Here is a 16177-nt window from a genome sequence, read left to right as displayed (position 1 = left end):
CACTAACTGTCCACCGCAGTTGCCGCTGCTGGACAGCAGTCGGCGCTGTGTCACTACACATGTGTCAAGCACTTTTGGACCGTGACCGGTATATATATTATATCCATTAAAGAGTTTACAATTAATTCGGCATGATATACACAACAAGGAAAGCAAAAGATCGATGTTCCAATGTAAATCGGAAGGATCATCATCGATGTCAAGACATCGATGTCAAGACATCGATGCATCAGAACCAAATCATCGATGTCACCGATTGATCGATCTGCCCATTTACCCGACCTTAGTTTGCGCGCCAAGATTCGCGAACCCGGCCACCCAAGTTCGATTCCTGGCTACAGCCAACATCAGTGACAAGCGGTGTCTGAATAGGTCTCTGGTGTCATCTAGGTCGACATCGCCTTCAATGAGTGCTGGGCGCAGTGTGTACACATTAGACCTGTACTGGGGAGACAAAGACGGCCGGACGTGGTACTGCTGGTCACTCCATATTCTCCTCCAGAGTTCCTTGTTCTAATATGTCCAGCACTTGAGACTCTGGAACCTTTCACTCTGTTGGAATGGCTGACTATGCAGGGCAATTTGGTATTTGTATAGACGGCAAATCTCAATGGGTGTGTTACCTGGTTATGTACAGTACAGTCGCGACGACAAAACAAACCATACGCTGCAATGTGAAACATTCCTTGTTACAGTTGTGACTTGGTCGCACGTGAAAGAAATATCACAGTCTTTCACAGAATAATAAAGTGCCCTAAACACATACAGAATAGGGAAAATTAGCCTCTACAGTATATTTTAATCCACCAATTCATGGGGCCTTCTGCAAGCAATGTTTGCCAGCAGATGGATATCTGCGAACAAGTGCTTCATAGCCCATCGGATTCGTCCTGTCGAAATAAACATTCTGATTCTGATCTCTGGATGACTTTACATATGCTCTCCGAGCGCAAGTCTCTTTAAACAAACACTGCTGAGCGGCCAGATGTTGAAGGCAAGCAAATCTGTAGCGCTATACAAAAGCTCACGACCAATTCAGTCTATCTTCGGGGACATGTATATAACGCCATGCACGTCACACATTGATAACAACAACAACGCATTCGTCGACAACACTGTGGACTTATATTAGTTTTAATAACAGACGACGTTTCGGGCAATGGCCCTTACCCACAGCAAAGAAAATGTTACACGAACGCTGTCGAGTTAGTTGTGCTTGTGCATCCCCTTTAACGCAGCAGCAACACTAAATAACTCATCTTACTTTATATTGATGGAGCGCGTTTCGCTTAAGCACTCATGAGTGAAGCTGCCACATTGCTGGGAGGGCACGTGGTTGGGCTGGCAGGCAACATCCTTCCCTCCCCCAGACCCCGCCTACTTTTTGCCTCGCCAATAGCCCCGCATACTTGTGCATAGCCACGCCCACTAACCCACGAGCCCCAACCCCCCACAGCGAGCGGATTGGCTCCCTCTGATACCCAGGTCCCGCCCAGTGATTTAGACTCCGCCCACTAACCAGGTAGCCCCGCCCAGCGCTCAGGTGTCACGCGTCAGGAACGATATCAGGAAATATTCAACTCGGGGACACAAAAAAACTCCTCTGATTTTCACGAAACCTTCGGCGCTGTGGTGGGGTGGGTGTGGTGTGGTGCGTCGGGTGGAACACCGGGATAGCCCCTCAGACGCCAAACCCAGCTGACCCCTCCACGCTCGGCAGCTGAGTTACGCGTGGGCACAGGCAACACGTTCGGGGTTTGCAAAGGCGCTCGTGCATCGCATGTTGCGCTCACTCACTCTCACCTGTTTCCGCGAGGAGGAATGTTTGCCAAAGCACACAAGTCGAGACCCGCGGGTTTCCCCGGGCATTTTTTGGACACTTGGCGCGTTTTCTATGCTGCGTGCAGAGAGCGAACGAAGATAGTCCGTGCCATGGGATTAACCAAACCCGTTTCGCGACTAAGCGCGATGATGCCGATGTGCACGCGCCGTGTGTAATGGGATCGCATCCCTAGCGATGTTTAACATCCGTCCACTACGCGAGATGGCATCGTGCATTTCCCGGCGTTCAATCAAAACCGTTTTGCAAAGAACACGATACATGTCCAAATATGATCCAATCCTATACGTTGTTTATCTTATAGGTATTACCAGTATACGATATGAGCTTGTTATACTATAAGAACTACAAATGAGAATGCGAATAATGGCGCATCCTTTGCTCGATGGAGGTTATCCCGACGTCTTGACCGACGGTCATGGAAGCTGTTTGACCATACTTCACCACACTGGTTAGTGCAGGTTGAAGGCCGGAAAGGTGGATTGACAAAGGGGGATGTATGTATGTTGAACTTCTTTCGCACCGTACGTAGCCAACCGTGCTAATCGGAGGGGCGAATATACCGGATGATATTGGTGCAAGCTGTTCATGTGTGCCGGATGTTTGAAGCAAGAGCCATCCACCAGAATCAGAATATTTATTTCGACGGGAGGAGGAATCCGATGAGCTATAAAGCTCTTATTCACAGATGTCCAGTAGGGGTGGGTCAGAACGTTACAACAACAAGCAATACAGAAACGCGATAGGGGTGCAAAGTATAGGAAAGGTCAACGAATCACTTTAAAAATAAATCTACAAATAATACGAAATAATTGTTTTATCTAACTAGGCCAGGGGTCGGCAACCTACGGCTCCGGAGCCGCATGCGGCTCTTTACGGGCTGCTTCTTGACAATATGTACGTATGTACAGTATGTACTCAGATGCATTGCGGCTCTTGAAATACTGAATTTTGTACCGAATTGGAAAGAAATGGCTCTTCTTGTTATTTTGGTTGCCGACCCCTGAACTAGGCAATGCCCGTTAAGCTGTTTGATTTTTTTTCAGACGCAACCTGGCCACACATGATAGCTCGACGAAGTGACTTATCACGTGGACGTTTATATCGGGCCAAATAATATAAACAATCGCCAAAGGCTGGACTCGTTCAAACTCAAGACAAAAAAAAATAAGAAAATATCCACCATGCGTCCGAAGTCTCGTATGAATGAAGCAGAGCGACATTCCATTTTGCACTTACAGGGTATAATCACAACCGGCTTAACATATTCTTACAGACGGCGAATCGGGGCGACAGCCCCGGGCCCCACGCTTTGGGGGGGGGGGGGCGCACTCTGACGACGTCACAGTGGTGTCAGATGTAACACTTAGCTTTGGAAGTGTGTTGGCACCGGGTCAACACGGTGGGGTTTGCCCCGGGCCCCGCATACCCCTGCTTACAGACCGTGTCTATCCACTGCTGGATGAAGGCCTCTCCACACCTCGGGGGTTGTTGGATCATACTTCACCACGACGCTGCTCAGTGGGAGTTAGTGAAGGGCTAGAGTCGTGAGGAGTGGGGGCGGGAGAGGGCGTTGGGGTCAATATATATATTTTCCCCCCACTGATGTTATCCGTGGCCAGGATTCGGGAATCGAACTCAGGTCGAACTCAGGTCGCCAGGTTCATGGCGCATTCATGTCGCAGTGTGTGTGTGTCACTAAGTGACGGTGACGTCACCACAGCGTCTGTGGCAGGCCAAGGTGCACTTTGTGGCCACGTGTAAGTGTCGAAGGCTCGCTGACAGAGGAGGTCACGGGACAGACCCAGGTGCCAGGGGTTAATGTGCCAACAACCGCTATGCCCACGCCACCATCCCAGACCCGAGCAACCGTACAGAAGTTACCAAACGCAAATTCAGCCCCCCAACCGCGATACGTGCAGCGCCATTACTTTGCCTCTCGCTTGCAGTTGCTGGAATCTGATGGCACCGTGGCTGCTTTGCGTCCGCAGAGATAAACCCAAATGCAGAAAATGTCGCGCGCTCACACGCGGGTGACGACCATGGGCAGGCGGAGTCCGGGTTGCTTCTGCTGCTGCTTCTCGCTCAGAAATGTTGCCTCCGGAAGGGATTTCAGGTGTTAACTCGAGCCCCGACCACCGATCCACCCCAAATAGCCACACACAATCCACCTACGCGCATCTAATCGCTCATTCAGCCACGCAACAACCCCCCTAACGCACCCACTCAACCGCACACTCAACTACGCACACACCTACCCAGCAATGGATCCACCCACTCACCCAGCCACTCATCCAACCACCCAGTCACTCACCCAACCCCACAGTCACTCACCCAACCACCCAACCGTGCACTAAGCTACGCATACATCCACCCAACCATGGACCCCACCCACTTACCCAACCACACAGCCACTCATCCACCCACCCAGCCACTAACCCAACCACACAGCCATTCACCCGACCGTGCACCCAGCTACGCACACACCCACCCAACCATGGACCCCACCCACTCACCCAACCACACAGCCACTCACCCAATCACCCAGCCACGCGCACCACCACCCAATCACGCGCCCATCCACTCACCCAACCACACAGCCACTCATCCAACCACCCGGCCACTCACGGCAACCGCCCAACCACGCACTCACACCACCCCCGCCGCTACATACACAACGGCTCAACCACACATTTGAGCACGTATCCACTCACCCAGTCACACCGCCACACAACATTCCCACACCCCCCACTCGAGCAGCCCACAAGACCCCGCCCTCCGCACGGCAAAAGTTGCGTCGTGTTTGGCGAAGCCCTCCCCTCTGTGCCTGTTTTCGCTGCTTGCTCAGTGGCTGCGAGAGTGGGCGCCCCTCTCTCTCTCTGGTGTGAGTGTGTGCGTCTCTCTATCTGTGTGTGTGTGGGGTGAGAGTCGCGCCTCTCCGTCTCTCACTCTCTGTTGATCTCTTGACGCCACAGAGCTCTTCCGCTACCGAGCCCTTGAGAGCAAAGGGCGCTCTCTCTATCTCTGTGTGGTGTGCATGTGCGTCTCTCTGTCTCTCTCTCTCGGTGTCTCTCGCCACGCGGGTTTTACGCTGCGTCGCCTGCCTCCGTCCGTGTGTCCGACGTTTCGAGCGTCGGGGTTACTACCGCGGCACGCACGGAGGCTTTTCGTCTCGCCTCGCGTTGGGTTTCGCCCGTGCAAGTTTCGCGGAGAGGTAGGTTGGGCGTCTGGTTCCACAGCAGAAACCACATGTGGGGAGTCTGTTGCGCAATAGGGCGCATGCATTGAGCTCAGTCATAGCATGCGCATGTATACTTTGTGTGTGTGCACAGTGACTTGTATATGGGGAGCGGTAGTGCAGCGGTCAGCGCGGCTGCACTAGGAACCCAGCGACGCGGGTTCGATTCCCGCTCACGGTCAACCCCAGCGAAGATGATCTTAGCCGGTTCTGGGCCTATCCTAGCTCGACTCAGCCTCAAATGAGTATCTGGTGCCGTGTCTAAACATCGCCACGAGGGAGACAAAGGCGGCCGGGCGTGGTTCTGGCCACCTACCCCCTCGCGTGCCATGCCGGGCTTCGTAGGTGCTGGCTAACAGCACTTGGTCCTACAGTCTGTTAAGGCTATAGGGGAATCTTTGTCATTGTAAATGTAGTGATATGTGGATATAGAGCACATCGATGATTTCTAATTAGTCTCTTGTAGAACTCACTGATGTTTTTTTTATTCAGGTTATATCGCGTTGTTTGTTCCACGTGATGTCCGACAATTGAATGTTTAACTTCTTTGCGAAGTAAACATTCAATTATAAAGTCCTCCCCCGGGGAAATGGATGTTCAGTTCCGTTCCTGAAGAAGAAATTCCCACCATGTGGAGCGAAACGTCGGACACCGCGCGGTTAACATTCCGAAAACACATGTACATCGGAGACAGCGACAACACATCCACGAAAGAGCGAGGCAGCGATTATCATGATCTCACCCTGAGCATCATACTGGACATCTGTAAACAAGTGATCTGTAACTCATCGGATTCCTCCAGCATAAATAACTATTATGATTCTGATCTTTGGAAGTTGCAAGCGATGCAGGCGGGGCAATATTATGTTGGGCAACAGTGTGTCAAGAGAGTGGTAAACAGATGTAATGAGTGTGTGTGTGTGAAAGTTTATCGAGATTAGTGAGAAAACGTGTACAGACTTTGAATTTAAACTTAGTTTCTTTTCCTAGTATCTTTTTAAAATATTTTTTTTCAGTGGGGTATCTACAAACAATGCACCCTCCTTTACGTTTGTAACAAACAAACAAAAATCTCAAACATGATTCTGTGGCCTCTCTGGAATAATTATCACGGCCACGCGGGCAGGACCCGAACTTATTTCACCTCGTTGGGGGGGACCACGCGGCCACCGGACGATATTTACTCGGGGCACTGCCAAGCATCGATGAGTGGCCGAGTGGAATTGTCGTTGACCCGCCAACGACGCGCTCCTGAACGGGTGAGCGCTCGACCACTTCCGTCACTTACAAGAATATTTATTTATGCTGGAGGAATCTGATGAGCTGTAAAGCTTTTTTTTTCACGGATGTCCAGTTAGGGGCGGATAAGAACGTTACGACAACAAACAGTGACGGAAGTAATTTTTATTTTAAACATAATTGCTGATTACGGTAGGCCCAAAGGCAGCAAACATCAAGCCGGCCAGCAACAAAAAGCACTGTCAGAATTGTAACCGATAAAACGAGTTAAGACTCGTGGGTTCGATCCCGACCCTGACGCATGCTGTAGGTTTGGAGTTTGCGGCGTCTCTCTCCCCGTGGTCGCGTGTGACTTTCTCTGAAGTCCTCCGGCTTTTCCCTGCACACTTAGAAACCTGTTTAGAGAGTCCACCAGCGAAGATGGAGAGTCCACACTTTACATGCATCAAGAATATGTGGCTGAATCTTGACTTGAAGCTATAAATGCCCACGTGATAAGCAACTTCGTTGAGCTATCATTTGTGGCCAGGTCGCTTCTTAAAACAAGAGCGATGTAACTCAGTGGACCTTACCTGCTCAAATTAAAAATAGTTTAGTTTATCTCTTAGTAATAGATAACAAGAGTTAACACGTTTCATGAACGTGGGCAAGCTGGTTCAGAGCTTGCGGAAAAGAGAAGATGGTCAGAGAGGATCCGTGTCGATGTGTCTTTGCCCCGCGCCAAACGGTATTTTTATTCGAAAGTGCTCCACAGACCCCGGTGAATGGTCGCTCTGTTACCCGCATCGCGCTCCGCCGTACCCAGGAAAGCACCCTTCGCTTTGCGACTCTCATGACTATCGTCGCACGAGGGTGCCCCCCCTGCTGCTGCTGTTGCTGCTGTGCGTAATCCCGGTCGGGTGACTTTGCCCGTTGGCCCTGTCCGCTGGCACTGCCCCCTACCCACTGCCCCCTGCCCACTGCCCCCTGCCCACTGCCCCCTGCCCACTGCCCCCTGCCCACTGCCCCCTGCCCACTGCCCCCTGCCCACTGCCCCCTGCCCACTGCCCCCTGCGCTGTTGCCGCGAGAGAGCGAGAGGAGAGGCGATGGGGGGAGACGGCATGAGAGGAAGGGAGGAGGCAGGGAGATGAAGCTCATCGTGGATGGAGTTTGAGGAAGAGTTGATCAGCACATTAAGAGCGGAGCAAAGGACAAGGAAAGTTGTAGGAGCAGCCCGAAGACTGGCTTAAGCCTGGAGCTGTGGATATTATTGTTGTTACGTGTATATATAAAAGACTCGCGCGCAAGTGATTGTATGTAGGTATGTTTAACTTATTTGGCGCCGTACGTAGCCAATCGTGCTAATCGGAGGTGCCGTGGAAGGACAACAAACTAAAGAGAGCAACAAGCAGTTCTAAAGAAATACGTTTACAATCTTGATGTTTTAAAGTGCACAGCTCCCAGTCGCTTCCTAATATTCGGAAGGAAGAGCGTTCCAGACGGCCGCATGGAGCTCCTCTGAAAGCACGCGATGCGGTGACCACCTTTGTCCGATGGCTATAAGTGACTGTACGTGCTGGATAGTGCTTGGATGGGTGACCACCACGCATGAAAAAAATCAGGTGCTATAGGCTGCTGCTGCCCACTGGGCTACATTGTGGACAACAGAAGATGGATTGAAGCCAAAATCCATCGTTGTGCTGCTGAACCTCGATGGTCCCACGCCGATGCTCGTTTCATTTGCCAAAATGAAACCAAGTCCGAGTGCTTTTCCCTTCACGTGTTTCCCTGTTGTTGTTGTTGTTGCTGCGGTTTTTGTTTGTTGTTGTTTGAATCTCGTGGGTGTTTTTTTGTTGTTGTCCGGGCAGCCTGCACTAATGTCCTTCTGTAACGATGGGATCTGTCCTGGTCATTTACAGATATTGTATAAAGCGCCCTCGCTACAAACTGGACGGACAAAGCACGTCTACGTGAGGTATCCGCGCGTTCTCGCCCCTGGTTAATTACCCGAGGTCTGCCGCGGTGGGTAATCGGGGCTTGTCGGGGCATCGGCCTGGCAAAAAATCTCGACAACTGGCATTTAGCTCTTGGGCTTATCGCTGCCATGCGCAGGAATAGAATCAAATAGTGCCGCGTTGTGCAATCGGAGGAGGGGGAGGAACACACAGAGGAGGAGGAGGCATGTGCGGTGCAAAGGCAACGAAAGGGCATAGGGCAACCGACTGGTATCGGTCTCCAACAAACCGCTCGTATAATCACACAGCGATCGGGATCGTATCGAAGGGTAGTTAGTGGCAGCCGTCCTGGGGAAACTGATGAGGCTCCAGATACTAATAGGGCAGTGGTCGTGGGGTAGAGTCCAGCCTATATCCTGTGTCGTGTGCCTGGCCCGGTAGCCGCGTTTAGAGACCACGCGATACCCGTGCGTCATGCGCGCCCTATTTTCGCACACGTGCCAACGCCGCGGCAGCACCTATCGCGGGGAGATCAATTAAACGCGATACGTTAAACGGTGACAGATTGGCGAAAACCACGACCTTTGCGTGCCCATGTATACCGGTTTTCTTTTTCCAGAACGCGTTATCGGTCGTGCTCTGCGCCTGCTCGGGTGCATACACGAGTGCGGGCTTTCAATGGTCCCGGGGATTTCTGGAAAGAGCTTTTTGGAAAATGTTTACGACAAGTGCGAGGAGTGCGCGAGTGCGCTTTGGGTAATGCGTTATGCGGCCCGTTGGTGCTCTTCATCGTAAGCCGATACTCATATCTACAAACTAGGAGAGGAAGTATCGGATTTTCTCTGTCTCTCTCTCTCAACAAACCAGCCACATGTCCATGCCGCCTCCGTGTAACGATTAGCACGCTGGACTGGCAATCCAGAGGTCACCCCTTTGATCTCCCCTGCGTGGCAGTTTAAACAATAACCGTGCAATGTTCTCAAACCCCCCCTCCACTCGCCGCCTCGGGTCCCACCCAGCAGGAGAATCAGAATGGGGATCTTTTATTTATTACTGGAGGGATGCGATTAGGCCATCGAGCTCTCGTTCACAGATGTCCAGTAGGGGCACGGGTTAGAGCGTTACAACAAAAACACGACACGAGTGCAAAGTGTAGAAAGGTAAGGAAATCACGAAAATTATATATAAATATAAAACTAAACTCTTTTATTTTACAGGTGAAGTCCAATGATCTGTTAGCTCCTTTTTCAGAAGCGATCTGGCCACGAATGATAGCTCAACGAAGTGGCTTATCACGTGGGAATTTATGGCAGCAGGAAAATACTCTGAACGCACTTTGATTCTCAATGTGTGTGGCAGAGCGAGTCGATGATCGGGGTAAGGTCGCGAGTGGTGGTGGTGGGGTAAAGATGCTCGTGCACCCACTTCTTCCAAGACGCCTGAATAACTGTGGAGGAGTATGCCAAATTCCAGCCAGCATCACCAATCTTGTAAAATCTTGAACACTCAATGAGTCGTTTTGCCTGGATAAAGCTTTGAACATGAATGTTGAACTTGAACTTATTTCGCACCATACTTATCCAACCGTCCTAATCGGACGTGCAGGCGAAGGACAATAAACTAAACATAAAAATCGGTTCAAAACAAATTAGTTGTCAATCAAGATGATTAAAGAGTCCGTAGCTCCAGCGACTTTCTAATATCGGAAGAAAGAGCAATCCAGACGGCCGCAGAAGCGCATCTGAAAGCGCGCGATGCAGTGACCGTCTTTGTTCAACGGTTAGCCAGAAGCCGCTGCTGCGACCATGACTGGAGTTCACGTGATGGTAGTTTATGCTCCTTGACGGACACAATACACAGTAATCACAATTAGTCCATCGGCAGGCCGCGTGTGGTGGGGTAAAGTGTGGGTGCACCCACCGATTCAAAGATGTTCGCCCAGCGTGGATGAATCGGCCAAAATGCCCTCTACAGAAGGGTTCTCTCTAGCAGAGACCCTTCTGCCCGCGGTGGCGCGGGTGAGTGATCGCAGGGCTGCGCCTTTACCGTAGAACAGGCCACGTGAATCGTCGCCGCGTGCAACGTTGGAGAGGTTTATCATCGAGTGGGCTGACATTGCACGGAGAGAGCGAGCGCTTGACCACAATGCAGTGCGACATCACACGGTTGCTCCTTCGGGGGGCCCTGTAAACTTAGAGCTCGCTGCATAGCACGTGTTTCAATTGAATTCTGGGCAGTCTTCTACACTTGCAGATGTTAATGATCAAACGCTCCCTCGGTGGACTCCTATAATGAATGTAATAAATAAATAAATGTTCCTGGTTTTGATAAAGGGCCACTGCTTAGAAACATCAGACTACACGTTGTTTCTGCTGTGCGGGTGGACGCGATTAGCCGCGCTATGTCAATCCACTGCTGGATGAGGGCCTCCCCACGCCGTGCGGGCCGTGCTGGGGCGTGGGGTTATACAGCCATACTTCACTGCGCTGATCGGTGTCTGTCGGTGAACGCGGCGAGCATAGGCGGGGGAGCGTAGAAGTGCAGTACAAATGTTTTATTCCGCTGAGCTGACCACCACGCAGCAGCAGCAACCTATAACAACCTGGTATGCATGGTGGTCACTCATGTAGGCACGATCCAAGCTCGGCGCCGCTTAGCTTGTGAGGTGCGGTGAAACTGGGATGCGTGTTCCGGGTGGTGCTGTGCCTGATTGTAAAGCAGTGTTAACAAAGAATTTGGTCAGAGAATTGTATTTTCATCATAATGGTTTTTGTGTTGGATCGCGTTAACCGCCCACCACCCGACCTCTTACACCTGCTGTATATTTGGAGTTTGCGGTGTCTCTCTCTCTCTCCCCGTGGTCGTGTGGATTTTTCTCCCGGGTCCTCCGGTTTTCCCCTCCACATTTAGAATCAATATCACGCGTTCAGAGTATTTGGCTGTTGCCATACATTTTCCACAGGATCAGCCACTTCCTTGAGCTACCGTTTGTGGCCAGGTGGGCCTTACCTGGTCAAATAACAAAAAAAGTAGCTCAGTTTGCTTAAACCCCTTTACAACGCGCGTTTGTTCTTGGGAAATGTAGAATTAGCAGCTCGGAAGCTTGAGACGACGGGGCGGCTGCCACGGCAAAACGCGTCTGCACGTTACACCAAGTTTTGGCCAGTAACCCTGACCGGTCTTCGATAGGCCGAGTCCCTTATCGCAGCACAAGCTTGCAAATAACAGTTTGGTTCATATTGGATCACGTATCTTTACGAGTTAATACTCTTCCCCCACACCCCCCCCCCCCCCCAGTTACCTACGGGGTGGTTAGGGTGGGGGTTTGAGTAATGATTGTAACCTTGGTTATAAAGCATCTACAGCGTGCGTCGAGTTGAATGACCAACAGAGGAAGGAGCCCTCGTGTGAGTGACCGAAAGGGCAGATAGGGGAGATTCCCTCGAATTTTTGGGAACGAAACTCATTGCATGCATGTGTGCGCGTTGAACTTCTTTCGCACCGTACATAGCCATCTGTGCTTCGCACGGTGTGGCTACCACAGCAGTGTTATGTAGTTACAGGAATAATAATGTAGCAGTGGATGGAGAGTGAACCACTGTGAACGTAAGATTGCAGTGATAAGCTTTTTGCAGGCATGCGGTTTTAACTGTGCTTTGTTTTTATTATGGTTGTTGTTTCCTGGTCCAGTAACTCCTTTTCAGGAGGGCTGCACACTGCATGGGACGTTTGACTCGTTCTGTTGTCCTCAGTGTTTGGCTTCCCGTGGAAGGAAACTGATTAGACAGAGAACACTGCACGAGGCATACAAGGGGATAACACTCAAAGGTCGGGGCAGACAGGGCAGGAACCCACTTGCTGTACTGCTACCTCGAGGCCACCTTGCAGCCCGGCACATTTTTGAAGTTCACAAATCTACCAAAACTGTTTGCTTCAAAGCACCGGAATATGGGATACGTATTGTTTAGTGATTTAATTGAGGTCTGCCGATTGGCTTTGGAGATCAGAGGTCTGGGTTGGCACCACTGAGGTCCTGGGTTCGAATCCAGGCAGCTGACCGTGATTAAACCGGGATCCCAAGTGTAGCGAGGTGATGGTGGTCTCAGCCCGGTCACCAATGATATTGCACAATCACTTTTTGGCTAAATAACACGCTCTGGGAAGTCAGTTGGACTGCGATGCAATGACTATTATGTACATTACTCTCAGCGACAGAGTGCGTCGTTGACTAGAGCTCACTCGGAGGGATCTCGGATGTAGTTCTGTCACATCCACTTCAGCGGGCCTTCCACCAGCACGAAGGCTTTTTCTCTGCCCTGCGAGAGATCCGAACGGTCGATTTAATCTCATGGCATGGGGGCGCCGATAGCGCAATCGGAATGAAATTAGGGAAGGGAAAAAAAAACACAAGTAAAAGACAAAAAAATGTATTCCGTGCAACCAAGTGGGCCCAACGATTTGCGCTTCAAGAAAAATGTTTTGCATACGGCACAGTCCGTTGTATGTTGGTGTGCACGGGGGGTGTGGGGTTGCAAGGTGCAGCCGTAATTGCATTGTAAAACAAACAGTTACAAAAGTTAGGTGCAGTTTTTTTCTGGGTGCGGACGCACGACTTGCATGAGTTTCCACTTGGGACAAGAATGGGCGTTATTTGCTTTTTTGGGAGTTTTTTTTCTTTCTCTCTTCCCCTGCGTTTTCTTTTTTTTAGTTCCGACTGTGGCAACAGCCTTCCTGCTCTCTCTGGTCTGGCCATGTGGAGTAAAAGCAGCCGACGCGGAATATCGAAATATTGCATGCCCCATGTGACGTCGCATTCCATTTGATCAGAATGAGAATATTTGTTTCACTATTTTTTTTTACTAGGTAAGGCCCACTGAGCAATGTAGTTCTTTTTCAGAAACAACCTGGCCATCACAAATTATCGCTCAAAAAAGTGGCTTATCATCATGTGGAAGTTTTTTGCAGCCAAATGCTCTAAGCGCATGTTGATTCTACGTCGGGAGGGAAAAACCGGAGGAACCGGAGAAAAATCCACGTGATCACTGGAAGAGAGAGATCTGCAAACTCCTAATATACATCAGGCGTTAAGGCTCGGGACTGAACCCATGACCTCCTGTATAGCAGGCGAGGTAGTTAACATCTCGCCACTGCAGTGAGATGTTAACCATCATGTGACTTGGACAGGACCCGTCACTATTTGGGATGGTCGATGCTGGTTGTATAACCTTTAAAGCAAAATCTCTTTTAATATGAAACTTAAGCATGCATTTTTAGTTTGCATAAAAACCATGCACGTTTGTGTTTGAAGCGTTGTCTCTGTGTGTTACGTGTATGCACTGAAACATTTACAATCTGAGTACGACGGTTCGCCAGTAAATATCGTGGCTTTGCTCTCCAACACACCGGTGTGCTGTACTCGTAACAAATTGGCATGTTCTGTTTACGTAGCAAACATTACTAATTGGCTGTGTCGGGTGGTGGCAGGTTTAAAGACACATTAATATATTTACGTGATCTAACCCCAAAAAAAAACCTGTATTATGGATGATATTGGTCGCGAAAGCCTAGGTGTTAAACTAGAACATGTGTGTAAATCCAATTTATTATGTCGTTTTAATTCTAATGTTACGTAGTTGTTGCTGCTGCTTACACTTAGGTTGTTTTGCTTTGACAGCAAATGGACCAAGTCACCTGCAATTGCGCCTGATGTCGTCCGATCGCGCAAGCTGAGCAGGCCTGAGCCTGGATAGCAAGCCACCGTTTAAAATGCAGCCATTGTACACAGACTTCGGGACTACATCGTCAGCAGAGGGCAGTGTGAAAAATATCTCCTGTTGTGCTGTATATCTATGCTCCCTGCCTTCACCAAGCCAGACCTGTGCTATGGTCCAATAACCCCGATGACCTACGCAGCGTGGGGAGGCCCTCATCCGGCCCCGGATGAGCATTTATGCGATGCCATATATTTTATGCATCCCGTTTCCAAATGTTGAACTCCGCATTTCAATTTGCCGTACTCCAGAAGCTGCTGCTCTTTTGGGACCGCTGGCCCCTTTACGACGTTTAAGCTCTTCGCTAGCCAATTTCATTTTTGCACGCTGGAACCTGGTGGGTTTTAATGTTTCCCGTTGCAGTGTATTTATATTCTTTATTCACCTGCGTATCCGTTTGCAGCTTACAATGCTATCACATTTATTTTTACATTCCAAAAATATAACAAAAAATCAATAGAAAATAAATTAAAAAAAAACCCACTCAAATCAAAGAAACTCACAAATCAATTTTGGAACTTGCAATCCAACTTTACAGCAGTTGCTGTACAGAAAAAAAATCGCTCAAATCAAAGAAACTCGCACATCAATTCTGGAACTTGTAGTCCAACTATACAGGGGCCTCCTCTACTTACGAACGAGTTAGGTTCCTGAGGTCTGTTCGTAAGTCTATTTGTTCGCAACTGAACTCCTGTCGATTCCAAACATGTTATACGGCATGTAGACTAAACACGGGGAATGGCTTGAAAAGTTGTATAATCTCCTGTAGATGTAGATGCCACTGGTTCTTCACGTTCTGCAGATGTAAATGCCACTGCCGCCGTCCATTGTGCGGTGGTTGAACTTACGAATCTCTGTCCGAACAGGCAACTGGACATATGTACCAGGTTTGTTCGTATCTTTTAAAGTTTGTAAGTCGAATGTTCGTATGTAGAGGAGTCCATTTACAACAGTTGCTGTACAGAACTGGCTCGGCAACTGCCCCTGGCGTGTGGTGTTTCTGTGCAGCTAACACCACGTGGTGTGAAGAATATGAGCCATTTCCCGAGACGTTGGATGTCATGTTTTCTTTTTAAAGCCTCATGGTGCTCTTGACGGGGAACGCGCTGAGGTTAATTGTTAATTGCACTTGTGCATCACTGCCAACGGAGCAGCAGCATCACCAGATGATTTTACAACTCGGTGCTACTTTGTCACGCTCTTTAAGTTTACGGCCGTCTGGCGTGCAATGTTTGTCAACGTGATTCCAATTTCCTGAACATTTTTTTGCGGTTTTCCCTAAAACCCCACGACCTCTCGTGACCTGCGTGTGTGTGAAACTTAATTGCCAATTGTTGCTCAAGTCGTCCTCGCGTCCGATTTAGCACGGTTGGCGACCTATGGTAGGAAGGAAGTGCAACATACACATGCATACCGGTGAGTGCAGCCATGATGCTCACTGATTGCGACTTCGAACCTACCAACCACTTGCTGTAGAACAGGCAACTTTGGCAGTCAGGCAGGTAGGCAGGCAGGCAGGCAGGAAGGCAGGCAGGCATGACAACACCAGCAGCAGAATGCATAGCAGCGGCAGTAGACCGTACAACAGCAACAGCAGTCTGGTTCATGAAGCTATATTTGGCACTAGATTTGCCGGATAAACTTCAGGCTTTTTTAGGCCTAGTGAGGCTTGGTGATGATGGAGAGGTTGTGTGTGGGGAGCGGTAGTGTAGCGTTTAGCGTGCTGCGCTACAAACCTGGCGACCCGGGTCCAATTCCCGCTCACGGCCAACACGAGTGATGATTATCTGTAACCAGTCCGGGGCCTCTCCTCGGTCGACTCAGCCTAAAATGTAGTTGCTGGTACGGTGTGGAAACATTGCCATGAGGGAGATAAAGGTGGCTGGGTGTGGTGCTGGCCACCCACCTCGTGTGCCATGCTGGCCTTCATAGGTGCTCGCTAACAGCACTTGCTCCTACAGTCTGTTCAGGCTATATGGGGGATCTTTGTCTTTTGTCTCCCAGCATGTGATGAAATCAGGTCGATCTTTGTGGTTGTGTTGCATTTCCCCACCTCAATGAAATGGAAAAGTTTAAATATAATTCCCAGAAAATTGCCAAAAGGTCGTCCGTGAAAGCGCTGCCCCGACACATGATATCGCGTCCATATCTACC

At 49.8% G+C, this 16177-nt stretch overlaps 1 protein-coding gene across 10 annotated transcripts in view; it reads left to right on the top strand.

Moving 5' to 3' along the window:
• The window catches only part of LOC144948859 (P2Y purinoceptor 1-like), a 31605-nt gene that overhangs the window by 11492 nt on the left and 3936 nt on the right, over positions 1 to 16177 (top strand). The window contains exons 1-2 of one of the 10 annotated variants that reach the window (XM_078878527.1): positions 4642 to 5054; positions 13927 to 14064. The exons of 1 other annotated variant lie outside the window; for it this stretch is intronic. The gene's annotated coding sequence lies outside the window, so the exon portion shown is untranslated. 8 more of the 10 variants (XM_078878526.1, XM_078878525.1, XM_078878533.1 and 5 more) reach the window with 8 other exon arrangements.

This window comes from Lampetra fluviatilis, chromosome 51, assembly GCF_964198595.1.
Source record: "Lampetra fluviatilis chromosome 51, kcLamFluv1.1, whole genome shotgun sequence".
Taxonomy (NCBI): Eukaryota; Metazoa; Chordata; class Hyperoartia; order Petromyzontiformes; family Petromyzontidae; genus Lampetra; species Lampetra fluviatilis.
The sequence above is the reverse complement of the archived record's forward strand: the minus strand, read 5'-3'. Positions and strand labels throughout refer to the sequence as shown.